The following is a 24,858-nucleotide window of genomic DNA, read 5'->3' as shown; positions in this document are numbered from 1 at the left end:
GGTGGGCCTCAGTTCTGCTGTCTGTAAAATGGAACTAAATAAGCCTTTGGGCGGTTTTCTGCCCAGTCTTGGATCTTTTGCTAGGGAGCGCTACAGGGCAGGGCCTGCCTCTTGCTCTGTCTGCACAGCACCCATCATGGTGGGGTCCCGCTCTTGGTGGGAGATGCTAGGTGCCGCGCTAACCTAGATGAGAAACACCCTAGATGTTTGCAGGAAGCTACAGCAGTGGCTAAGCCCTCACCCTGGGCGGGGCTTCACATGGGCATAGGAAGCTAACAGGCTGGGACCCTTGGCCTCTCCAGGAAGGAAATGGCTTTATCCACAGCGACTTTTCTCCTGCCATTTGGCTGCCGTGTGTGTGTTTTCCTTTTGCAATCCCCTTCCCTCCCCGCTGGGGCTCTGCAGCTGAGGCCCAAGTTGCTGGGGGCGGGCTGTGCCGTTTGAGGCTTAATCATGGCTGGTCTGCCCTGCGGCTGCTGTCCAGGCCTGGCCTGTGACCCTGGGGCGGGATTTGAATTAACGTCTTAAAGGTTTGGAAATAGCTGCGTGTGGCTAGAAGAAGCACAACTTGATTTCTTCCGCCCGCTCTGTGTCAAAGGGGACAGGTCCTGGCTGCCAGTCGGCCGGGAGGAAGACGCTACCGACTGGCTGCGCAAAAAGAACCAATTTGATTCTTTTGCTTGGCTTTAAATTCAGCCTGTGTTAGGGGGACACTAAGCGTCACAGGGTAGCTACGCACAGAGTGTGCAGCTCCTGAAGAACTGATTGGAGGGCTTGACTGTGTGTCCGACCCCCTGTACGGCCAGCTGCTAATAGGGATTCCCCGTTAAGTCAAGCGGCAGGGGCCTGAGCTTTTGAAGTAGGATCGTTGGGGATCTAGCTGAGAGTAGAGGAATTTAAAAGCTCAGTGCACAGCATGAGGTCAGAAGGGCTTGGCTTTCTGGGCCCGGCTGCGTGGTGCCACTGGGGCTACGAGCACTGATTGCCCCTGCTGACTTCTCCACCCCACTCCCTGTCACACAGCAACCCCAGCGCCACGCCGGGGGCTGCGATCCGCACTGATGGAGAGCCCTGCCGCACACCTGGATTCCTTTGCATCTCCCATCCAAGGACTGGCTGAGCCGCCCACGGCACCGCGTGGGGTGGGGGGCAGCTGACCGGAGCTGCTTAGGAACCCTTTGGCTCGTTCCCGGCCGTGCCGTAATCGACAGGAGACTGAGCAGAATGCCACTAGTGCAGCCGGGCTCAGCGCTCCAAGGGAGCAGGCGCCGTGTCCCCCAAAAATAATCCTCTTAGCCGAGGAATGGCTGCCTTCGCTTCCGGTGCAAACCCAGAGCCGCGTGCTGGGCTGCAGACGTGGCCTGGAGCCTGGCTCTCACCCGGGCTGCCTTCTCTCCTGGTACCTCCATTCCCTCTGCCACAAACGCCCGGCGGCTTAGGCCTCTGGCCAGCGTCCGGCCCGTCGCCTGGGCACTGGCTGGCACGGGTCTGGGGGTGCCCGGCCCGACGGGCCCTGAACTCGGTGGGGTCTGGGGGCGCCCAGCCAGACGGGCCCTGAACTCGGTGGGGTCTGGGGGCGCCCAGCCAGACGGGCCCTGAACTCGGTGGGGTCTGGGGGCGCCCGGCCAGACTGGCCCTGAACTCGGTGGGGCCTGGGGGCGCCCGGCCTCACGGGCCCTGATCTCGGTCGGTGGAGTCTGGGGGGGCCCCTGATCTCAGTTGGCACCTGAACAGCACCTGGCAAAATGGGGCCTTGATCTCGTTTGGCGTCTGTGCAGTGCCAGGCACAATGGGCCTCTGAGCTCTCTTGGGGCCTGTGGCTGCTGCTGTGTGAAGGACAGACTGCGTAGCCGCCCGGGTGGCTGGCCCTGGCCTGGCAGACCCTCCCTTCTCGAGCGGGCGGCCCTGAAGGAGCAGACTCTCTCTGCTGTAGCTAGAACAAAAGACAGGACCATGGAGCCCTTTAAAGACTAACAAGATGGTTTATTAGGTGATGAGCTTTGGTGGGCCGGACGATCCTAATAAACCATCTTGTTAGTCTTTAAAGGGCTCCATAGTCCTGTTGTTTGTTTCAGCTACAGCAGACTAACACGGCCACATTTCTATCACTATTCTGCTGAGGCTAGGGATGTAAGGAGTGAAGCGGTGGCCCAGCCGGGCCGGAGCTGCCCCCGCCTGCGGGATCCCAGCTAACCGGCTGGTTCAGCGTAGCGTTTAAGGGGATTTGGCTGCGGCGAGAGGCGGCGTGGCAGGGGCCGGACAGGAGAATGCCCAGAATTGCGGTGGGACCCTGTGTCCGGGGCTGCCACGCTGCAGTGGCTCTCGCCCGGCTGTAGCCCTGCCAGGCCCCGGCGCTGCAAGGGGAGGGAGGTTACGGAGAAGCTGCCAGGCCGGGGGTGTCTGGCTCAGTCCCTGTCCAGCTGCGGCATCAGGCAACACCTCCTGTCTTCTGAGCCGGGTCCCCTGGCAGCTGCCCTCCAGGGCATCCCGAGTTCGGGTGGGCGCCGAGCCAACGAGCGCGGGGTTCATGCGAGGCGCTAGGCCATGCCGGGTGACGGGGAGCTGCCCCTGCAGCTGGAGGGGGGGAATCAAGCCCCAGGGTGCTGTGTTTGCCCCATGGGATCTTGGCACATCTGGCCCCTTTGTCTGGCTCAGCACCTGCGGCCTGGGTCTCTTAGGGGGGCGCTGCCTAGGGGAGTGTTTCCTCGGCGGCCTGTGTCCCTTGGGACGGCCCAGAGGGCAGGGCGTGTGTGTACAAGCTCCAGGGCATATGGGCTTCCGTCACACGGGAAGGATTAGGGCTAACCGGCTCCAAATCCCTGCGTCTAAAAAACAAACTAATCAAGATTTCAACACTCTCCGCCCAGCTCTCCCCGGTGGCCCAGAGACAGCCTCCGCCGGCGGGCCAGGAGGGGGGAGCGCGGCGGATTGATGCGCCCACACTGGCGGTCCCTGAGCCGGGGGGAGTCGGTGCTGCAGCACTCTGCTCCGTCACCCTCCTCCCCACTGCCCCTGGCAGCGAGCGGCACGGACGCGGCGGCTCTCGTCTGCGAGGGCCGGCCTGCCTAGCCACGGATTGGTCCCCGCGTAGGCCGGGGGCAAGGGAGTAACCGGGGGGGCGGGGGGCTCCTGCCTTCCCATCCAGCGAGGGCCTGCGCCTGCTGGGGCCAGGGATCCCCAAGGGAGGTGTCTCCCCGACCCCGCTGGGAATGGTCAGCTCCGGGAAGGCGCTGCACGCTGCCCAGGGCATTAGCAGCCGCCTGGGATTCCTGGGCGGATTTGCCAGCCCGGCACACAAGGGCCCCTTTGTGCACTGGCCCAGGGCCTCCGCCCCCTGCACTCAGAGCCAGGCCGTGCCACTATAAACTAGACACGGAAGCTGGGAAGCCCAGAGTCCAGCTCCTCTGGGGGGAGGCAGGAGGAGGGTTACATCTGGGGGGCTGCCCGCTCAAACCAGCCTCAGAACCAGGGTCGTCTCCCTGGCCCCTGGGCGGTTCCCACTTCCCCAGGAGCTGCCAGAGTGGATCAGAGCGGCAGGCCCACCCAGCCTGGGATCCGGTCGCCCAGGCCGCCCACCCACAAGAGACCTGCCTTTGGCCGTGGGGAGGGAAGCCGCCCCGGCGCCGTTGCCCGTTGCCCAGCTGGTCCGTGCCACCTGGCTTCTTCAGCGGCGCTGGGGTGGCCTGCGCCAGCACACACCGCCCATGCTCCCGGCCCCAGGCGTAAGCCCACCGGGTCGGAAGGGTTCGAGCAGCTGGTGCTGCCCGGAAGGGAGCCCGTTGTGATCCAGCCCCGCACTGGTGAGCCCTGAGCCGCACGGGGGTCGCGCTGCTCAGCCCCTCGGGTCTGGCACGGGGCGGTTGGACCCTCACTCCGCAGTGTCCTGGTGGCTGGTCCCCAAGAGCCCCCGGAGCGTGGGGCAGCTCTGGGCCTGCAGGAAGGCCCCGTTGAAGGGCAGAGGGGGAGAGTTTGGGGATCTCCTTTATGGTCCTGCCTGTCCCCAGCCCCCACCATCACCCTCCAGTGGCGAGGGGCCCTTGTGGGCACCGGCAGACAGGGAGCACCCTTCCCCTCAGACGCAGGCCGCGGATGACCCTCCCCTCTGTTTGGGTCTTTTCCAAGTCCCCCTGTCGGCGGCTCCCCCTCCCACCACACCCCGTGGGAGGGGGAGCATGGCCCAGTGGCACGGCAGGATCTCCAAGGGCTCGGGTGAACCCCTTTCTCTAGCCCCCTGCCCGCCTCCCTGCCTCAGTTCCCCTTCTGCCGTTTGCCTGTGCAGGGGGGCGCCCGACGCAGTGGCCAACGAAAAGCTGATGACAGAGGGGGCCCGGCTGTCTCCTGCCAGTCCGGGGCAGACGGGGAAATTCTGCAGGCCCTGCTCTTGGCCGTGACGTGGGGAGCCGGGGGAGGATGAGGAGGGAGAACGGGACTGGAGCGGGCTCCAGGAATTATTTTCCTTCGGAGGAACGGGAAAGGCTGTGCTCGCTCCTGCCTCGCAGCCGCCCTGGCCCAGGCTCCACACAATCCCTAGCCAGCCTCAGGGCCGTCCGTGCTGCCCAGACGGGACAACTCTGAACTCTCCGGCCTCCCCAGGCCAGGGGCGAGGTGGGGGCCTGGCCCCCTCGCACAGCCTCTTCCTGCGGCTTCTCTCCATCTGCCCTAGAGGCCATCCACACAGTGTGCGGTTGGGGGGTGTTACCGGGTGCTGCAGCAAGACCGGCCCTTGGCTCGGAAGGGATCTAGCCGGGGGCACAGCCCCAGGCGTGAAAGGCACACCAGTTGTGCATGCCTGTGCACAGGGGCCTGCGTCCGTGCAGCCATTGCTGGGGCTTGTGTGTCCGGGATCGTGCGTGTCACTTTGGCAGGCACAAGCACCCGCCCGCTCGCTCGCGCCGTCCTGCGGGCACACGCGTGGTCACCCCGCACGTGCGGGCCTTGCTCACGCCCAGAGCCAGGCGTGTTTCAGACACCGAACTGCGGCTCGCTGGACTGAGGCTGGTAAAAGCATCGGCCCCCGGGGCGCAGTTTGGGGGCTGTAATCCCATTCCCCAAGGAGCCGGCATCTGAGGGGTCAGCCTGGCTGCTGAGCTGAGCGGGCGCTTCCGCGGAAAGCCGTTAAGAAAAGGGAAGGTCGCCAGTGTGGAGTGGAGTGGGCAGGAGGCCAGGCCACATAATCATCATGGGCCCGTTTGGTTCCCAGTCCCCGACTCTACCCCCCACACTCCTAGAGCTAGGGTAGTACCAGAGTCCTGGCTCCCAGTCCCCTGATCTCACCACTAGCCCCCACTTCCCTCCCCAGCAAACTGTCTGGATCCCACTTTTGTTCCTGGATTTTCAGTTTGTGAAAAATGTTGAGATTTTGAATCCCCCTTTGGTCCTTTTGACCCACCCCCCCCCCCCCCGCATTTCCCCCCAGATCTTTCAAGGCAGGAATCCGGTGTCCCAGCCAGCTCTGGGTTATTGCAGAGGTCTGGCCTGGGGACTTAGAGGTTTCCGTCTTGCACCGGGTACAGGAACTCTCCGGGTCTTGCCCAGCGATGCAGAAAAGCTCCGTGCGTTTAGATGCTGGCGCTGGCAGTACAAGTAGGCTTGTTCCTCTGTTGCCACGGGGGACACGTGTAAATTCCACCAGTCGTGGTTCAAGGGCTCCCCAAAATCACACGATGGGCGTCAAAATCAGGAGACTTTTTTGATTGCTGCATTTTGTTCGTGGCCATTCGGGGTCCCTGCTTTTCCCTGCAGCCACGGAGGCGAGACACGTTTTATTCACTCTGTTTGTTCCCAGAGGCAGAGATTCCCAGATCGTCCCGTGCTTCCCGGAACCGGGGCTTGGAGCAACACAAAACCCGCCAGCTGCCCTGGCACCCACCCACCCATCAGGCCGGCGGCATAGGTCTGCTTGGCGCCCTGCCTTCCGGCGTGGCCACAGCTCGGAGAGCAGGGAAGGCGTGGGGGTGGGCGGGAGGGTGTTTTGTCACCCACTGCCACAGCGTTGCTCCCTTGGGACGATTCAGGTCTCGCTGCCCACAGCCAGGTGCGTGTGAAATCCGGGGACAAAACCGCCTCAGAGTCTGATGGAAACGTCTTACAGAACCCGGGCGAATCTTGGATCACGTTAGGAAGCCTTGCTCGGCCTTCCTCTGGGAGAACGCTTTTCCATCCTCAGCGACACACCACGCCCCTACCCCAGCCTGAGTTCCGACCACATCACGGGGGCAGGACCAGCGCCTCCAAGCAACACGCGAGGGACTTTGCAGACACGGGAAGGTGCCCAGATCTGATGCTGATGGGCTAGGGTAGGAAGACAGGGAACGATGCGGGTGGCAGATCACTGTAGCAACCACGCCAAGGATGCATGAGCATCCAGAGGAGGGGAAACTGAGGCGCGGCGAGAGGTGTAATGCCTGGCCTCCTACTCCAGTGCGTCAGCCTCCTTTTGGATGTTCCAACCGGGCCCGGCGGAAGAGCTCTCGAAGAGGGAAAAACGTGTTGCTCTCAAAATGTCAATTTCATCTGCTGCTGGAGGCAGGAGGGAGGCGCCATGAACCCCTTCCCCTCCGGGCTGGGCTCTGAACAGCAGCCCTGTCCCAGCTGTCTCCATCCGATGCTTCCAGCCACGACACGACCCGAGCGAGTCCTAACCGTCCCCACTGTGCGGAGGGCGCGGGGTGCTGCGTAGCTCCCACCCCGGCACTGGGTGGATCCAGTGCTTGTAGGAACATGCCGGCGGCTCAGTTTGTTCACACAAAAAAAGCAGGTGGAGAATAAAATGGAGACAAAGGGTTGGACCGAGACGCTTCCTTAGGAGCAGCTGCCGGGGAAACGGGTCGGCCTGCCGCCGCGGCTCACGGTTGGTAGCTCGTCTGCCCAAGGTAGATTGTGGGGTGACTGTCCCAGGATCCGGCCCAGGGTTTGGTGTGGCGATGAGCTGCATGTAACGGTGTCACAATAGTTGGGTCTGGGTTTGCTTTTGGCTGAGGTCGGGCGGGAGGACCCGGCAGAAGAGCAGGGCAGACTGGCTATTGTCGGAGCAGGGGTGGAGATCAAGACTGAGTGTCCTCAAGGATCATGTGTAGTTCACCCAGGAGCACAAGGGTCCCCTCTGGATGTAACCCGTCGGGGTGGCTGCACAGAGCGGCAGTGCTTAGCTGGAGAGGAAGGCCAGGCCAGAGCATAACACGGTTTCATCCGAACGCTTTTCCCAGGAAAAATGCCGAAAGGTTTGGGGAAGACACGTCAAGGTCGAACCTGCATTTTGAAACCCTCCCTTCCCGTCCCCTCTCGGCACCAGGCTCCAGCTCCGTCCGCACGCCCTGGGCTGAGCGATCCCCCTCGAGGGCAGTTTGACACACAGCTGTGCTGCTTTTCTCTTTTAAACGCCCAACGGGCAGCATCCCAAGAGACCGTTTGGTTTGCCTCTCCCCAGAATGGTGGGAAATGTCTGATCTGTATTTGCTTATCGGGGGCTTGGGGTTTGTTTTCCCTTCTTCCGTTTGGGAGGAGGGAAAGGTTTGCCACGGCAGAACGTGACGTGAAACGGGCTCCGCATCGCGCCGTGGCTCTGAGGGCCGAGCGTGGGGAAGCAGCTTCGGTTCCTGACTCCCGGAGCCCGCCGGGCCAGTGGTGAGACTCAGCCAGCCTTGCCTGCGTGTGGTTAGCCCGGGTGCTCTGCCGCGCAGGGGGTCCCCTCGGGTGTTGAGGCCCACTCCCGGCTGGGGTGGCACTGGGCCTGCTCTCGTCTTCGTCTCCTTAATATCCCTGTAACAGGTCCCGGCGCCTCGCTGAACTATTGGCCTGGGCCGAGGCAGGGAATCGGACCGAAGCAGCTAGTGCCTCAGTCGAGCCGATCTCCCTGCCGTGGGTTAATACCGCCGGGGGGACGGCGCTTTGGGGCTTAGTGCTCAGCCGGTTGGCCCTGTCTCTTCCCCCTCTCAGCGGGGGGGACGGGTGAAGCCAAGGCAGCCCTGTGACCCCCGGGGAAGGGGAAGGAACTGACCCCAGGGACTTTAACCCCAGGCAGCAGGGCGCTGGGGGATCACCCTGAGGACGGGGGCTGGGCTGCACCCCCTGACTTCACCTCCAGCCCCCGGGGCCAGGGAGGGCGATTCTGACCTGGACCAGGTGGTGGGGATGCGGGGGAGTTAGCAGGAAAATCCGCCCCCCCTCCTGCCCTGTTGCTGCAGGCGTTGGCAGGCAGGCAGCGTGGCCGGGAGATGAGCGAGAGCAGCAATAAAATTAATAATGGGCTTCCCGGAGTCCTGCTGAGAGACAAAGGAACAGCCCCCCGCCCACCAGGTCCCATAAACCAGCAGCCCAGCCCCGCTGTAACAGCACCAGTTCCAGCATGGAGGCTGGCCCGGGCGCTCCCTAGCCAGGCTTCATGGGCGCGTGGGTGGATCTGGCGCTGGCAGCCATCCTGGGAGAACCCGGGGCGCCTCTCGGCGCGACGCCACCCTGACAGCTCCTCGGAGCTCCCGGGATTCTCCCCGTTTCAAAGATGGGGAAACTGAGGCAGCAAGCGACTTGTCCCAGACCACCCAGCAGCCGAGCCGGAGGCCTGCCGTAGCAACGCTGCCTGTAGCAGGGGCTTAGTTTAGGGACGAAGGGCTGGCCGGAGGGACGGGGCAATGAGCGGGAGCTCGGGGAATCCAGGCCCGAAGCGAGCCCCGTCCCCGTTTCCCCAGTCGGGTGTGAGCGGCAGGCCTCACGCGGGCGGGTGTTTCGGGGTTTCTCGGCTTCTCCCAGCCAAGTTCACTGGCGCTGGTTTGAGTCCCCGCCCTGCTGGGGCTGCCCTGGCGGCGGAGGGAGGAGACCGGGGTGGGCAGGGGGCGAGGATAAGGGGGAACCTGCTCCATTCGGGCCATGGCTGGACACCCTGAGCCAGCTGCAGCCCTGGCCCCCTCCCTCCGCCTCCGGGGGATCGTGGGCCAGAGACCCACCTGCTGTCACCCACAGCCAGGAGCAGAACCTGCCTGGCCTGCTGCCCCGCTGTCATCATGAGGCCTCACTGCCCTCCCTGAGCCGGGGAGAGAACTCAGGAGTCCTGGCTCCCAGCTTTCCCCAGCTCTAACCACTAGGCCCCACTCCCCTCCCAAAGTTGGGGCAAGAACCATCCCAGGGTCGCCCAGGGAGACAGGAATGCTGAGGACCTGAGGGCATCTCCCTCTGGAAGCCGCCTGGCCAGCAGTAGCCTCTGGGCCAGTGGTGATCTGCGGCACTGACTTAGGCCATTGTCATCTCTCCCCCCCACACCTAATTAGGGAAGCCATCAGCAGGGCTGCAGTATGGGGAAGAGGGTCACTGCCCATTGTCTGGTTAATGAAATCAACCCCCCACTGCCTCCCTGCCTGCCCCACACAGCCCCCCTCCAGGGGCTCTTGTGTTGCAGTGTTTGAGTGAGGACCAGCTGAAGGGCCCCCCCCCACGGGCCCGCCCCCCCTTGCCGCCCTCCCCTCTGATGTAACATGGAGCTTTACAGACTCATCCCCCCTCGTGTCGTTATTGTTAAATTGCCTCCTTTGTTCCCTGCCCCCTTCCCAGGGCTGGCCACATGACCGGCACGTGGCCTGGCGGGGCAAAGCTGCTCCAGGATTAATGCATTCCTGGACCCAGGGACTGCCCCCCGCCTTCCCGGCGACATGGCTGCCCCCCCCCCCCGGCTGCTGTTGGGCTGAGGGAATGAGCTGGGAGTTTCCCTCCAGCCTGGCCTCGCAGATCCATCCCTCTCCAGTGGGCACTAGAGCGGGCAGGTCCCCCAGCCCGGCTCCCCCCTTGCCCACCCAGCCCCTGGGGAGGGGGGTGTTAATTGGCGGGGGTGGAGGGGAGTGTGGAATCAATCTCCTGTGTGTTGATTTGTGTTAATTAGCAGGGAGGAGCCAGGTGACACTAACAGCTTGTTTAGAGAGGCCACCCTGGAGGAGGGAGCAAGGGGAGCTGGGGGGCCCATGATGGGGGGGGGGGAGTTTCGCTTGGTCCAGATCTAGAGCTGGGAGTTCCAGTTCTTAGGTGTCTTATGGTAGCACCTACATACCCCACTTCTGGGTTAGGGCCCAATGGCACTTCGTGCTGTGCATTATTAGATGTATTACGGTAGTGCCTACATGCCCCGCACAATGATGCTAGGCACTGTGCGTTATTAGATGTATTACGGTAGTGCCTACACGCCCCGCTCAGGGGCCAGAGCCCTGTGACGCTAGGCACTGTGCGTTATTAGATGTATTACGGTAGCGCCTACACGCCCCCTCAGGGGCCGGAGCCCCGTGACGCTAGGCACTGTGCGTTATTAGGTGTATTACGGTAGTGCCTACACGCCCCCTCAGGGGCCGGAGCCCCGTGACGCTAGGCACTGTGCATTATTAGGCGTATTACGGTAGCGCCTACACGCCCCGCTCAGGGGCCGGAGCCCTGTGACCCTAGGCACTGTGCGTTATTAGGCGTATTACGGTAGCGCCTACACGCCCCGCTCAGGGGCCGGAGCCCTGTGACGCTAGGCACTGTGCGTTATTAGGCGTATTACGGTAGCGCCTACACGCCCCGCTCAGGGGCCGGAGCCCTGTGACGCTAGGCACTGTGCGTTATTAGGCGTATTACGGTAGCGCCTACACGCCCCGCTCAGGGGCCGGAGCCCTGTGACGCTAGGCACTGTGCGTTATTAGGTGTATTACGGTAGCGCCTACACGCCCCGCTCAGGGGCCGGAGCCCTGTGACGCTAGGCACTGTGCGTTATTAGATGTATTACGGTAGCGCCTACACGCCCCGCTCAGGGGCCGGAGCCCTGTGACGCTAGGCACTGTGCGTTATTAGGCGTATTACGGTAGCGCCTATAGGCCCCGCTCAGGGGCCGGAGCCCTGTGACGCTAGGCACTGTGCGTTATTAGGCGTATTACGGTAGCGCCTACACGCCCCGCTCAGGGGCTGGAGCCCCGTGATGCTAGGCACTGTGCGTTATTAGGAGTATTACGGTAGCGCCTACACGCCCCGCTCAGGGGCCGGAGCCCCGTGACGCTAGGCACTGTGCGTTATTAGGAGTATTACGGTAGCGCCTACACGCCCCGCTCAGGGGCCGGAGCCCTGTGACGCTAGACGCTGTGCGTTATTAGGCGTATTACGGTAGTGCGTACACGCCCCGCTCAGGGGCCGGAGCCCCGTGACGCTAGGCGCTGTGCGTTATTAGGCGTATTACGGTAGCGCCTACACGCCCCGCTCAGGGGCTGGAGCCCTGTGACGCTAGGTACTGTGCGTTATTAGGTGTATTATGGTAGCGCCTACACGCCCCGCTCAGGGGCCGGAGGCCTGTGACCCTAGGCACTGTGCGTTATTAGGTGTATTATGGTAGCGCCTACACGCCCCGCTCAGGGGCCGGAGCCCTGTGACGCTAGGCACTGTGCGTTATTAGATGTATTACGGTAGCGCCTACACGCCCCGCTCAGGGGCCGGAGCCCTGTGACGCTAGGCACTGTGCGTTATTAGATGTATTAAGGTAGCGCCTACACGCCCCGCTCAGGGGCCGGAGCCCTGTGACGCTAGGCACTGTGCGTTATTAGGTGTATTACGGTAGCGCCTACACGCCCCGCTCAGGGGCCAGAGCCCTGTGACGCTAGGCACTGTGCGTTATTAGATGTATTACGGTAGCGCCTACACGCCCCGCTCAGGGGCCGGAGCCCTGTGACGCTAGGCACTGTGCGTTATTAGATGTATTACGGTAGCGCCTACACGCCCCGCTCAGGGGCCAGAGCCCTGTGACGCTAGGCACTGTGCATTATTAGATGTATTACGGTAGCGCCTACACGCCCCGCTCAGGGGCCGGAGCCCCGTGACGCTAGGCACTGTGCGTTATTCGGCGTATTACGGTAGCGCCTACACGCCCCGCTCAGGGGCCGGAGCCCTGTGACGCTAGGCACTGTGCGTTATTAGATGTATTACGGTAGCGCCTACACGCCCCGCTCAGGGGCCAGAGCCCTGTGACGCTAGGCACTGTGCATTATTAGATGTATTACGGTAGCGCCTACACGCCCCGCTCAGGGGCCGGAGCCCCGTGACGCTAGGCACTGTGCGTTATTCGGCGTATTACGGTAGCGCCTACACGCCCCGCTCAGGGGCCGGAGCCCTGTGACGCTAGGCACTGTGCGTTATTAGATGTATTACGGTAGCGCCTACACGCCCCGCTCAGGGGCCGGAGCCCTGTGACGCTAGGCACTGTGCGTTATTAGATGTATTACGGTAGCGCCTACACGCCCCGCTCAGGGGCCGGAGCCCTGTGACGCTAGGCACTGTGCGTTATTAGATGTATTACGGTAGCGCCTACACGCCCCGCTCAGGGGCCGGAGCCCTGTGACGCTAGGCACTGTGCGTTATTAGATGTATTACGGTAGCGCCTACACGCCCCGCTCAGGGGCCGGAGGCCTGTGACCCTAGGCACTGTGCGTTATTAGATGTATTACGGTAGCGCCTACACGCCCCGCTCAGGGGCCGGAGCCCTGTGACCCTAGGCACTGTGCGTTATTAGATGTATTACGGTAGCGCCTACACGCCCCGCTCAGGGGCCGGAGGCCTGTGACCCTAGGCACTGTGCGTTATTAGATGTATTACGGTAGCGCCTACACGCCCCGCTCAGGGGCCGGAGGCCTGTGACCCTAGGCACTGTGCGTTATTAGATGTATTACGGTAGCGCCTACACGCCCCGCTCAGGGGCCGGAGGCCTGTGACCCTAGGCACTGTGCGTTATTAGGCGTATTACGGTAGCGCCTACACGCCCCGCTCAGGGGCCGGAGCCCTGTGACCCTAGGCACTGTGCGTTATTCGGCGTATGACAATATGAACGTTTACAGACCCCTGCGGTGGTTGCACATGGCCTAGTCCAATGCCCGCTCTTTTGTCTCCTCGTGCTGGAAAGTCTCTGCCCACCGTGCCAGGAGACTGCGGCGCTAACGTGGGACGTGGGCTACACCGCTCACTGCCTCCTGGCCAAGGCAATCAGCTGCTCCGTGACTCAGTTTCCCAATTGACACAATGGGATCACAGCCCGGCCCCGCCTGTCTCTGCAGCCTGAGACGCCCTTGGCACTGGCGCGATGGGACCAGGAGTGCTCAAAGAGCGCTCCTTACAGCCGCGGCCCCTCGAGTCCCGTGGATCTGAAGGTGAAGACGCCTTGCTGGCTGCCCCCAAAGGCTCCAGGCCCCGGCGGCAGATAGAAATCACCCTGCCATGTCTCTGTAGAGCCTCTCAAAGCAATTCTCGGGTCTTTTGCCGAGCTCGTGATCCGTGCGCTAGATCTCACGGGTTTTACACCCTCTTGTGATTCTCCCAATCTTGCACGTTTGGTGGGACTGGGACTCCTGACCCGCTAGCGCTGCTGGGAAAGTGGCCCCCTCGGGGCCGAGCGCCCCGGCCAGGCGCACCAGCACCAAGGCCTCCGCGCACAGGGTATCTAGGCGGCGTCTCTAAGGCCTGGCCCAGCGCCGTGCGCCGTGCGGGGCAGCTTGGGAAGCGCCCCCAGTCCCTCTGCTTTTCTTTTCAATTTCCTCTAAGCCAGTTGGACAAATTAAATGGCAAGTGTCTAATTGCGCGGGGCGCGCGCGCGCTGTGCCTTTGCAGCGAGGCTTGGCAGGGGATTAAGGGCTCTGCAATCCATTTTCATCAGCGTTTAATACCTTTGGACCTGCTGTTTTAGGGACCGGCTGGCCAGTCACCACGGCCACGCCGCGCAGTAATTGCAATTTCGGTTTGGGGTCAGCGCTACCGTAACGTCCGGCTGAGCCGCCGCCGCAGAGCCCCGGCGCTGCGCTGTTCGCTGGGGATCTCGAGGGCTAGCTCCACGGCTGGGGGGGATTATCAACCCCCCCGGGGTTCGGCCTGGCTACTCGCGGTGGCCAGGTCGCGGCTCTTGCCTACAGTCCCCGTCAGAGTCGGCCTCGTCAGGAAGAGGAAGGCTCCTCCGCACTGTGCGCCCGGCTGTGACTCTGCTTGGACATCCCTCCCCCCTGCTCTGCCCCGCTGGCGCCAGGCTGGGGCATTGGGGCCAGCCCTGCCTGCCAGAGAGTGCCCCCGTGCTGAGCCCCCCACCCCGGCACGATAGAGGGGCAGCACCGATCCCAGCGCCGGCTCACGACATTTTGGCACCTGAGGCGGGGAGCTCAAATGATGCCCCCCTGCCCCTTTTCTCCTGCCGGCCTGTCATGTCTCTTGTGCCCCCCTTCCTCCAGCACCGCACTGCCCCAGCTCTGGGCATCTAGGGCAGAGAGAATGCACCTGCCCCAGCAGCAGACACCATGTTCTACACTCGGGGGCCTCGTGTTGCCCCCCCAGTCCGGCTCCGGAGTTCGCCTCATGGTAAGGCCAGCCCTGCCCGATCCCCACGGTGAGGCCCCCGGGCGGATCCCCGGGCCTGCTGCGGGACCGTTTCTGCTGGCAGGGTGCCCCAAAAGCGTGGCACTGACGGCCTTTCCTTCCCCCCGCGCCCGCTCACTCCGGGGACCCCGGCTTGGGCCAGGGAAAGCCGTTCCAAACCGGCCCCGTCCAACGGAGCTTGGCCGCGGCCGCCCGGCGTGGGGCGTATATAACCCAGCCTCTGCTGGGCCTGTGGTACGGCCCGTAATCTCCTCCCTGCGTCTATTCCAAGACTGGGGATTTTCAATTAAGAATACTTACGGCCTTCCTCGCCTCTCCCTGCTATTTCCCTAATGAGCAGTGGCTGGTAACAAATTAATAGCCCTGCCAGTGTGACCCTAATCCTGCTGTGTATGATAATTAAGAGAGGGAGGCCATGCTTGTGTGTAATTACTCAACACGTGGCCAGGGCCAGGCTGGGGATTAGCCAGACCCTTTAGTTTAACTTTTCTCCCTCTGGACTCATTACCGCAGCCCCCATGCCCACCGGGGGCGGGGGATCATTCAATCCATCCCCAGGCCCAGGCCCCCTTGGCCGGCCCGGCGGCCGCTCTGTGAGGTGGCAAATCCTGTTGCTTTGTTTTGTCTTGGCCGGGCATTAATGGTAATTAAAAGTGCATTGTTGTCCCGGCTTCCCGGATTGATGACAATGGAATATTCCTTTCGCCAGGCCTCATTTTAAGTGCATTAGCTAAAGGGGATAGGAGAGCAAGAGTCCAATTAAACAGTGGGCTGAGAGCTGGCAGGCAGCGGGGAGGTACAAAGGAGCCGGGCGGTGGAGCCAGGACTCCTGGGTTCCAGCTCCGGGTGGGGAGTGGCGCCTGGTGGGTAGAGCAGGGAGGGCTGGGAACCTGGAGACTTGGGTGCGTTTCTTTGGTCCAGGAAGGGAGTAGGGTCTAGTGGTGAGTGCAGCGGGCTGGGCACCAGGACACCTGGGCTCTCTCCCAGCTCTGGGAGGGAAGTGGAGTGGAGCGGTTAGAGCCAAGACCAGCGTGCACCACTCCATGGGGTGATATTTGGGGAGGTGAATCCCACGCTGCCCCCACCCCAGATCGGAAGCAGATAGATGGAGCCTTCTAATCACTCATTTCAAAGAGTCTCTGTGGCCAACCCGCCCCCCGTTGCCCCCCACACCCTGCCCCAGGGGAGGGCAGCAGATCCCCCTTGGGCTGGGTCTGATCGAGCAGCCGCGTGGTGCCTGACTTCAGCGCGGCAGGTGGACCCTCCCTCCCGTTGCATGAGGGGAGCTGGTCGGCTGGCGACCCAGGGGGGTGAACCTTGTGGGGCATCCTCCCCAGAGCTGGGGGTCTCCTGCCCCCTGGCAGCCTTCTGCAAGCACTGGGACCCGCCCACAGCACTCACATGGGAGGCACCAGTTCTGTGTCTGGGAACCATTTGCCCCGCCCGACAGGCCCTGATCTCAGCTGGGGTCTGGGCGGCGCCTGGCCTGACGGGGCCCTGATCTCAGCTGGGGTCTGGGCGGCGCCCGGCCCGACGGGGCCCTGATCTCAGCTGGGGTCTGGGCGGCGCCTGGCCCGACGGGGCCCTGATCTCAGCTGGGGTCTGGTGCCCGGCCCGACGGGGCTCTGATCTCAGCTGGGGTCTGGGCGGCGCCTGGCCTGATGGGGCCCTGATCTCAGCTGGGGTCTGGTGCCCGGCCCGACGGGGCTCTGATCTCAGCTGGGGTCTGGTGCCCGGCCCGACGGGGCCCTGATCTCAGCTGGGGTCTGGGCGGTGCCCGGCCCGACGGGGCCCTGATCTCAGCTGGGGTCTGGGCGGCGCCCGGCCCGACGGGGCCCTGATCTCAGCTGGGGTCTGGGCGGCGCCTGGCCTGACGGGGCCCTGATCTCAGCTGGGGTCTGGGCGGCGCCTGGCCTGACGGGGCCCTGATCTCAGCTGGGGTCCGGTAGGCGCCTGGCCCGACAGGCCCTGATCATGTAGTGTCTAGGTGCTGTTAGTGGGGGGCTGACTTGGGTTTCCCGGGGGGAAGGCTGTGCAGTAACGGGGGGTCTCTCCCTGTTGCAGGGGCGTGGGGCGTGACAACCAGGGGCCGGAAGAGAGGGCTGGGGATGAATGGAGATGGGGAACCCAGCCTTGAGCAGGGCCTGGGGGCCTCTGGCATTGGGCTCTGGGGAGAGATTGGGGTGCAGAGCTGCTGGGGAATTGCAGGAGAGAAATCACAGAAGATGCTCCAATCCAGGGGTGCACCCCACCCCCATTGGCTGCCATGGGGGCATAGCACATGAGTCTGTTCTGTCCTGAATCGGGGCCTCCCAAGTAAGGCCCTAGCGCACTGCCAAGGTGTCCCTGCACCCAGACATGGGGACTGCCCCAAGCATGGTCTGCGGGATGAAATTATTCACGGAACTACGGTAGCACCCGCAGGTCCCAGGCAAGTCTGGAGCCACGTGGTGCCAGGTGCTGCACGCACATACAAGGGGGAAGGGAAACTGAGGCATAGAGCGTTGCAGTGAGATGCCAAACGGGTCCATAGCAGAGACCCCCCCCCCCGAGTTCTAAGAGCCAGAGCAGGGGCTGGGAGCCAGGATGCCTGAGTTCTATCCCTAGCTCAGTGAGGGGAGTGGGGTCTAGCGGTTAGAGCAGGGAGGCTGGGAGCCAGGACACCTGAGTTCTATCCCTAGCTCAGTGAGGGGAGTGGGGTCTAGTGGTTAGAGCAGGGGGGGGCGGGGCGCCAGGACGCCTGAGTTCTATCCCTAGCTCAGCGAGGGGAGTGGGGTCTAGCGGTTAGAGCAGGGAGGCTGGGAGCCAGGATGCCTGAGTTCTATCCCTAGCTCAGTGAGGGGAGTGGGGTCTAGCGGTTAGAGCAGGGAGGCTGGGAGCCAGGACACCTGAGTTCTATCCCTAGCTCAGTGAGGGGAGTGGGGTCTAGCGGTTAGGGCAGGGAGGCTGGGAGCCAGGACACCTGAGTTCTATCCCTAGCTCAGTGAGGGGAGTGGGGTCTAGCGGTTAGAGCAGGGAGGCTGGGAGCCAGGACACCTGAGTTCTATCCCTAGCTCAGTGAGGGGAGTGGGGTCTAGCGGTTAGAGCAGGGGGGGCGCCAGGACGCCTGAGTTCTATCCCTAGCTCAGCGAGGGGAGTGGGGTCTAGCGGTTAGAGCAGGGAGGCTGGGAGCCAGGATGCCTGAGTTCTATCCCTAGCTCAGTGAGGGGAGTGGGGTCTAGCGGTTAGAGCAGGGAGGCTGGGAGCCAGGACACCTGAGTTCTATCCCTAGCTCAGTGAGGGGAGTGGGGTCTAGCGGTTAGAGCAGGGAGGCTGGGAGCCAGGACACCTGAGTTCTATCCCTAGCTCAGCGAGGGGAGTGGGGTCTAGCGGTTAGAGCAGGGGGGGGCGGGGCGCCAGGACGCCTGAGTTCTATCCCTAGCTCAGCGAGGGGAGTGGGGTCTAGCGGTTAGAGCAGGGAGGCTGGGAGCCAGGATGCCTGAGTTCTATCCCTAGCTCAGTGAGGGGAGTGGGATCTAGCGGTTAGAGCAGGGGGGGCTGGGAGCCAGGATGCCTGAGTTCTATCCCTAGCTCAGTGAGGGGAGTGGGATCTAGCGGTTAGAGCAGGGGGGGCTGGGAGCCAGGATGCCTGAGTTCTATCCCTAGCTCAATGACGGGAGTGGGGTCTAGCGGTTAGAGCAGGGGGGGCTGGGAGCCAGGACACCTGAGTTCTATCCCTAGCTCAGCGAGGGGAGTGGGGTCTAGCGGTTAGAGCAGGGGGGGCTGGGAGCCAGGACGCCTGAGTTCTATCCCCAGCTCAGCGAGGGGAGTGGGGTCTAGCGGTTAGAGCAGGGAGGCTGGGAGCCAGGACGCCTGGGCTCTGCCCCCAGCTTTGGCAGGGGAGTGAAACCAGGATGCAGGCAAAGCGCTGGCTCTAAATGCTCCTGCGAGGTTGGCCGGCAATAAAGACTCAGGCCCTGAGTGCACGACGGGTCCTTTGGCCCCCAAGGCAGCTGTCCCCCTCCCCTCCCAGGCCACCCCCTGGGCCTGTGGCGAGTCCCCCCCTTGTGTCCCGGGGGATCAAAGTTAATTGTGTCTGGCACTTGGGCAGGGGATTAGCGACTCGCTGCCAGCCGGGCAGACTGTCTTCCCCAAAGTCACCTCATGCCGAGTCCACCTCCGACCCCCTTGGCCTGCCGCACTCCCGGGATTAGGGGGTGAAATATAGACACTGACAGCTGACATCACGGCCGCCCTGCCTTAAATCGGCCCCATTTCGGGGCCCTCTTCCTCTTCCAGCCTTTCCCCTGCTCTTCCTGCCCCTCCGGCCAGCTCTCGCCTCCCGGTGCCCAGCACAGCCAGGTGAGCCGGGCCGCGGGCCGGACCTTTGGGGGTGCGTGTGGTGGGGAGGCGGGATGGTTTGCTGCTGATCCCGATTTAGCGGGCGGGGGAGGGGCCAGCGCTTGATAAAACGATATCGAACGATGGAAAGTCCGTCCGTTTGCCGTGCCGCGGGGCTGGCTGCGGCGTGCTCTGTGGCAGGGCCGGCCGGCCTGGGCCCCGTGCTGCCTGCAGGAGTCCGGAGGTGGGGGTGCTTTGGGGGAAAGGGGCAGAGGGATGGGAGTTTCTTGGTAGATCCCAGCGGGCAGGGCCGGCAGGGCGCGGAGCCATGGGCGTTGTGTCCGTGCCGGGGACCGAGTTTTAAAGTCCTTGTGCGAGGTGCTCTCGGGACTCTTCGTGATTTGTGGCATCTCTGGAGCTGGTGCCGGGGATGAGGCATGTCCCTGAGAGCTCCAGAGAGGGACACGACCGGTCACGAGAGCGCTGGACACTGTTAAAATCACACCGGGCTGACACCGAAGCCCGTGCACCGGAGCGCTCGTGTCCATCAGTCTGTGGCAGAGCCAGCGACAAAGAGGGTTAGAAATCTCTGCCGGGCAGGCTGGCTCCCTCTGGGTCTGTTCTCAATAGCGAGCCACTTCCACCGGCAGACCGACAGGCATTGAAAACCCTGCAGCCACGTGGCGTAGTTCAGAGCGGACCAGGAGCGTGGGTTAGCTGGTGTGGACCACACGTTGTGTTCCTCCCGGCGTTGTGCTTGGGATGCCAACGGCGAGGGGTGTGTGTGTCTCCTGCTGGTGCACATCCACATATGTCTTGGTGCACGTAACAAAATTCATTCTGCACAGCGATGGGGGGGAAAATCCGCCCATGGATGGAAGAGAGGAGAGGGAACCGGGGTTCTTACCATGGAGCTGTGACTTATAGGACAGCGCTGCCCGTGTGTCCGGTGATGGAAACAGCAGGTGGAAAAGTCCATCCCTGCCTGGAGTCTTGTTAGTGACAGAGATGCAATTAGCCAGCCTGTCTTTCGGGGGGCCACAGAGCACAAGGCAGCGCCCCCCTGTCCTTCCCCTGGCTCCTGGATGTGCCACCTTGGTGTTAGTTCCGGGGGCCGCCAGCAGGAGTCGCCCTGCCAGGGGTGCAGATGGCTTCCTAACCCACCTCCCTGGGGGGCCGCCAGGCTCAGACTTCTGGCCCAGCCCCAGGCTTTGGCCCACAGGGCTTTGGGTCCAGCCTGGGGCTCACTCACCTCCTGTCCCCTTCTCATCTCTGCCTCCCTGGGCTCCCCAAAAAGGCCTCTGATCCAGAGAACCTGCTACCTTGGATGCCCCAGCCAGGACCCTGCACGCTGCCAACGCGGGAGGGGATTCAAATCCCCAGCTGTCAAAGTCCAGCTGCACGGACGTCCCTGGCAGGCCGAATTCTCCCTCTCTCTGGGCTCGGGGGGGTGGTCACAAGGCCGGGCGGGCAAGGGCACAGGGCCGTGGGCGGGCGTCGGCGCACGGCCCGGGGGAATGACTGCACAGGGGACGGGAGGGAGGCGTCGTTCGCCAGGGCTCTGACAGCATCTCCCAAGGGGCTGGGCGTGCTGGTGCTTTGGATCCAGCCGGGCTCAGCCACCCAAGGGGAAAACAAAGGGAGGAAGCAGCAAAGGACGCCGATGGAGCCAAGCAAATGGCTCCTCGTCTGCCCCGCTCACGCTAGTCTCGTGAGAGGCCCCCTGTGGTTCCACGGGTTCTCTGGAGAGCCCCAAGGGGGTCAGCAGGAGCCGGCGGCTCTGTATGGCCCCGCTCACACACCCACGCCTTGCACCGCTGGGTACCACCACCCACGGCAAGAAGCTGAAGAGGAGAAGCCAAGATCAGAGGCGGAGCAGCTCCTGTCTCCGAGAGTTTGCCTGTGTCCATATAAAATTCTTTTCAAGCCAAAGGAAACCAGAGACGTGTGAAACGGTGTGCAATTAGGTGAGCGCCTTCGTCTTGTGCGTTGCCGCTCTGTCTCCACCTACGGGCTTGTAAGTTTCTTGGGGCAGAGACTGTCTCTTTCTCCATGTGCCTGACGCAACAGGGCCCAGGCCTCCAGACGCAACAACCAAACTCCCCCAGGATACCCAGACCACCCCTTTACACTCTTTGGCCTTTGCATTTGCCTAGCTGCAAAATGAAACCTTAATCTATTGCAACCCCCGTTGACTGGCAGATAAAGCTAGGGGGAGACTGTGCGGGAGAGTAGCCTATTCCCTCTGTCTCTGCTAGTGAACTGCATGGAAATGAATCCAGCCTTCTCCTGGAATTGTATTTTTGCCTCTAAGCTTCTTAGGAGAGTAATTTCAGCCAAACGAGACGAGCGCTCGTGAATGAAACGTGTGGACCCTGTCTCTGCTCTCTCATCAGCTTGTTCAAAAGATTGTTAATCTCTAGTGACAATCTCTGCTTTCGCTGCCTTTGCAGTGTCTCCGTTTGGTTATTTGTTTCTAGGCATATTAAAAAAAAGATTGAGGAAAGGGAAGGAGGAGGGGGGAAGGATCGTATCTTCTTTGAGCAGGTACAGCTCTGTAGAAAGGAGCTGGTCTCCTCTGCCTCTCGCAATTGGGATGGTCAAGATTAGAGACTGGAGCTTCAGGGAGTAGCCGAGTGAGTCTGTTACAGAACAAAACAACCAATGGTCTGGTGGCACTTTATAGACTCACGAAACATAGAGATGCAATTCAAATGGGAAAGGCTCCTTTTGAAAGGCACGCAATGCGTCGGCTAAAAGCCGTGTCAATAGATAGCAAAGAGATCTTCCTGCCCTGAAAGCCAAGACCGGTTTTAAAAACGGGAGCTTTCGTTCTTTTAATAGGACGCTTTGGTTGGTTGTTTTGATTTACATGGGTTTAAACATTAGGGGAAGGAACACAGAAGCGACATCATAAAACTGCTGACTGCCGTCTAAACCATCCCATGCAAACTGCATTAGCCTAAATGTAATAGAAAGAACGTGCATGTTTGCGTGTACGTTACTGACCTCTGTTGAACGGTTTTAAGCTAAGGACCCTGTAACCTCAAATACCAGGTTGCTGCTCTTACAAAACAACCGTGTATTTATTTGTCTCTCGCTTTGGCGTGCGAGGTTTATCTTTAATGAGGAGATTTGTGATCTTTTAAAAGCGATGGGTTGGAGTTAGTGAAATAGGAGGCCAGGGTCCTACAAAGATGTCTGCCTACAATGAACTAACAAGGAGAAATTCCTGCTGAGGTCAAAGCTCATTTGTTTGGGATATTTAAAAAAGAAATTAGATGTATTATCTCTGAGCGGTAGATTGGCAGTTTCCAGAGGAAACAGTATCCCGCCACTACCATGCAGTGTCGTCCCATTTTTTTAAAAAAAGTTCTACCTGTTGAAATGGGAAAATAAATGAGGAGTTAAAATCCAACACAGCTGCACTGAGTGGTGTTTCCGTTTGCTAGTCTTGGTCACAAACTGCCCCATCCCCATCAAAGCCAATTTCAAGCCAAAGTCTCAGGTGAAACTTTACAAGACAACTCCCCATTGCAGACGTGCACCTTCCCTTTGCTATTTTCTCCCTCCAGGAGGAAAGCAAGGCCCCCCGCCCCCGAGCCCTCTGAGAAAAGCAATTCCCCCTGGATAGTAATCCGCAAGAGGGCTGTTGTCATAATTCCTATCATGTGAGATTCTTAAGGCAACACTGAGAATGGACCTCGCTCACACACAAAATTGTTTGGAGCAAACGCTCCCCCACTCCTGGGGCTTAGAGGAGAAAATCCCAAATCTTCAGATCTGAAAGCGCAGCGAGAGAGGGAGCAGAAAAGTCTGCCGAATTGCCTGCACCACTCTAAAGCTGCTCTCTGATTCAGGTTAAGCTTCTCTTTTTATTGCAGATTATACAGATCGGCTCCTCCAGCTCTTCTCCGTTATCCTTTTAACACATTTTGCTCTTTCTCGCTGCTTTTTTGGGGGGTGGCGTGGCAGGGGTTTGCTAAAGATGGGCACATCCTCCAGCTGCAAACTGGTTTCTGTTATGTTTTCTTCCAGCGCCTCCCGGCCCTGTTCAGTCTGGACCCTTTGGAAAGTCCTTCGCCCCGGCAAAAAGGTAAGAAGTCATCTGGTAAAGGAGGGTGGGGATTTTTTCTCCCTCCGGAGCAGAATTTACAACTCCAGACCTAACCTGGGATACCATCCCAGCACTTCTGAAACTGGCTGGGGCAAAAATTAAAATCCCCTAAGAAAATCTGACAACTAACTTTCTTGGCATTTCCAAGGTAAGGAGAGTTCCCAAAGAAAACTACACAACCACCGCACACGTGTCCATCCTCCTTATTTCTGCCAACCGACAGGGTGGATGTAAAACAAGGCTCTCCTCTTTGGTGTATTCTGCTTTCTTGACTTGCTTTTATACATTCTCAGTAAGAAAGCCATTTTAAAATAGAGTATCCCTTATAGCGGGTTTGTCTATTGGAATCTTAAGTCAGATGTTACGAAAAGTATCTATGGAGACCGATTTTTTTAAATGCCCTAACAGCCGTGCAACATTCTCTGGGATTGGGGATTTTTCAACAGAGAGGTTTTAAAAACTGCACTATTCATGCTTTTGTGATTCTTAGTAATTTAATCTTTGCTGTATCCTGATGCAAAGATTGTAAATTGGCAGGGGGCAAGATGGCTTAAAATGGCACAAAAATATTGAATTGACAAGGATGTTTTTGAGCAAATGGAAGAAAAAATTGTGATTTAAAAAAAAAAATCTATTTTTTCCCCTCCAGATTTAAACATCAGATTACTAGGAATCTAATCAGATTTTTTACAGGCATCTTAAACAATGTTGTTCCTGCGACGAGGAGTCCTGTGGCACCTTATAGACTAACTGAAGTGTAGGAGCATAAGCTTTCGTGGGCAAAGACCCACTTCGTCAGTGGGTCTTTGCCCACGAAAGCTTATGCTCCTACACTTCAGTTAGTCTATAAGGTGCCACAGGACTCCTCGTCGCTTTTGCAGATTCAGACTAACACGGCTACCCCTCTGAATGTTGTTCCTGTAATTATACTGGCAAAGTAATAAAGGAGAAATTCCTACTGGTTTGAAGGAGCTAAGGTTTGATTAGAGAACAGCAGATTTTTTTTGTAGGGTGATCTATCGTATTCACACAACCTGGGCAATTTGACCCACTGTGAACAAACCTTTTTAACTGCCAGGGTGGTGAAACACTGAAATAATTTGCGTAGGGCGGTTGTGAAATCTCCATCACTGGAGATATTGAAGAGCAGGTTAGATAAAAGAATTCTATCAGGAATTTTACCCCTCAAAAGCTCATGTTGCCTATCTATGATTTGTAATAATATTCTACAGGTCAGCTCAATTATTTCGTTTGCTTCCTGACCATGTCTCTCGCTTTTTATTCATTTAAAAATAATTATAGAAACCCAGAGAATAAACTGCAATATCTATATATTTAACATAAACAATCCTGATGATTGTCTAATAATATTGTGTGTGTAGCTATATATACAGATTGAGATCCATCTCTAGAGAGAAAATACATTCGTACATTTCAGGATCAAATCCCCAGCGATTCATGGCTTGTTTTGGATCAGAAAGAAGCTTAATGCTAAGCAAGCATTTCCGCTACATCACTGCCAAAAGTTCTTCTACTCAGCTATTCCCCTGGACAGCCCCTGAAGGAGGGAAGCCTGATTTCCCAATTACGTTTATGGACTTTAATTCACACTCATTTTGTAAAATCCTCAAAACCTCTTCCACATGCTTTGAGCTGTTTGAAGGGAGTTTTCAACACTCAACACCAGGTTTCCCTGCCTGGACATTCTGCAAAACTCCCTTTTAAATCCCTCTCAGGGCTTCCCCACATTGTTTAGAGTGGACTTTGTTGATTTGTCAGCGAAGTCACCAGAATGATTTGTATGAACGATTGGGAAGAAAAAACCTTGAAACTGGTTCCATTTTAGGGGAGGGGGATTTATAAAGACACTCACCTCAGCGCAGATGCTGGCGTTTCAGATCTGAGCGCTACTCATGCTAAGTGCTGCATAAGCACCAGGTAGCAACAATAATTCATAACTCAAGGTCACGTTTTCAATGGTACCCAAGTGACTTTGACTTTGGGGGCCCTTTTAAAAATACCGGACTTTATATTCCCCTATTACTTAAGCGCTTCTGCCAACTTTACCCTACATT

General features: G+C 59.8%; 1 protein-coding gene across 4 annotated transcripts in view; it reads left to right on the top strand.

The window, feature by feature from the left end:
- Positions 1–6,161: 6,161 nt before the first annotated feature.
- LOC102444988 (homeobox protein otx5) overlaps positions 6,162–24,858 on the top strand; it is a 29,578-nt gene continuing 10,881 nt past the window's right edge. The window contains exons 1-2 of one of the 4 annotated variants that reach the window (XM_075917812.1): positions 6,162–6,850; positions 22,705–22,762. The gene's annotated coding sequence lies outside the window, so the exon portion shown is untranslated. Of the gene's footprint in view, positions 6,873–18,058; positions 18,688–18,963; positions 22,527–22,704; positions 22,763–24,858 lie in introns of those variants that run through there. The other 3 variants (XM_075917813.1, XM_075917814.1, XM_075917815.1) reach the window with 3 other exon arrangements.

This window comes from Pelodiscus sinensis, unplaced genomic scaffold, assembly GCF_049634645.1.
Source record: "Pelodiscus sinensis isolate JC-2024 unplaced genomic scaffold, ASM4963464v1 ctg146, whole genome shotgun sequence".
NCBI lineage: Eukaryota > Metazoa > Chordata > Testudines > Trionychidae > Pelodiscus > Pelodiscus sinensis.
This window is presented reverse-complemented; position numbering and strand designations above follow the sequence as displayed.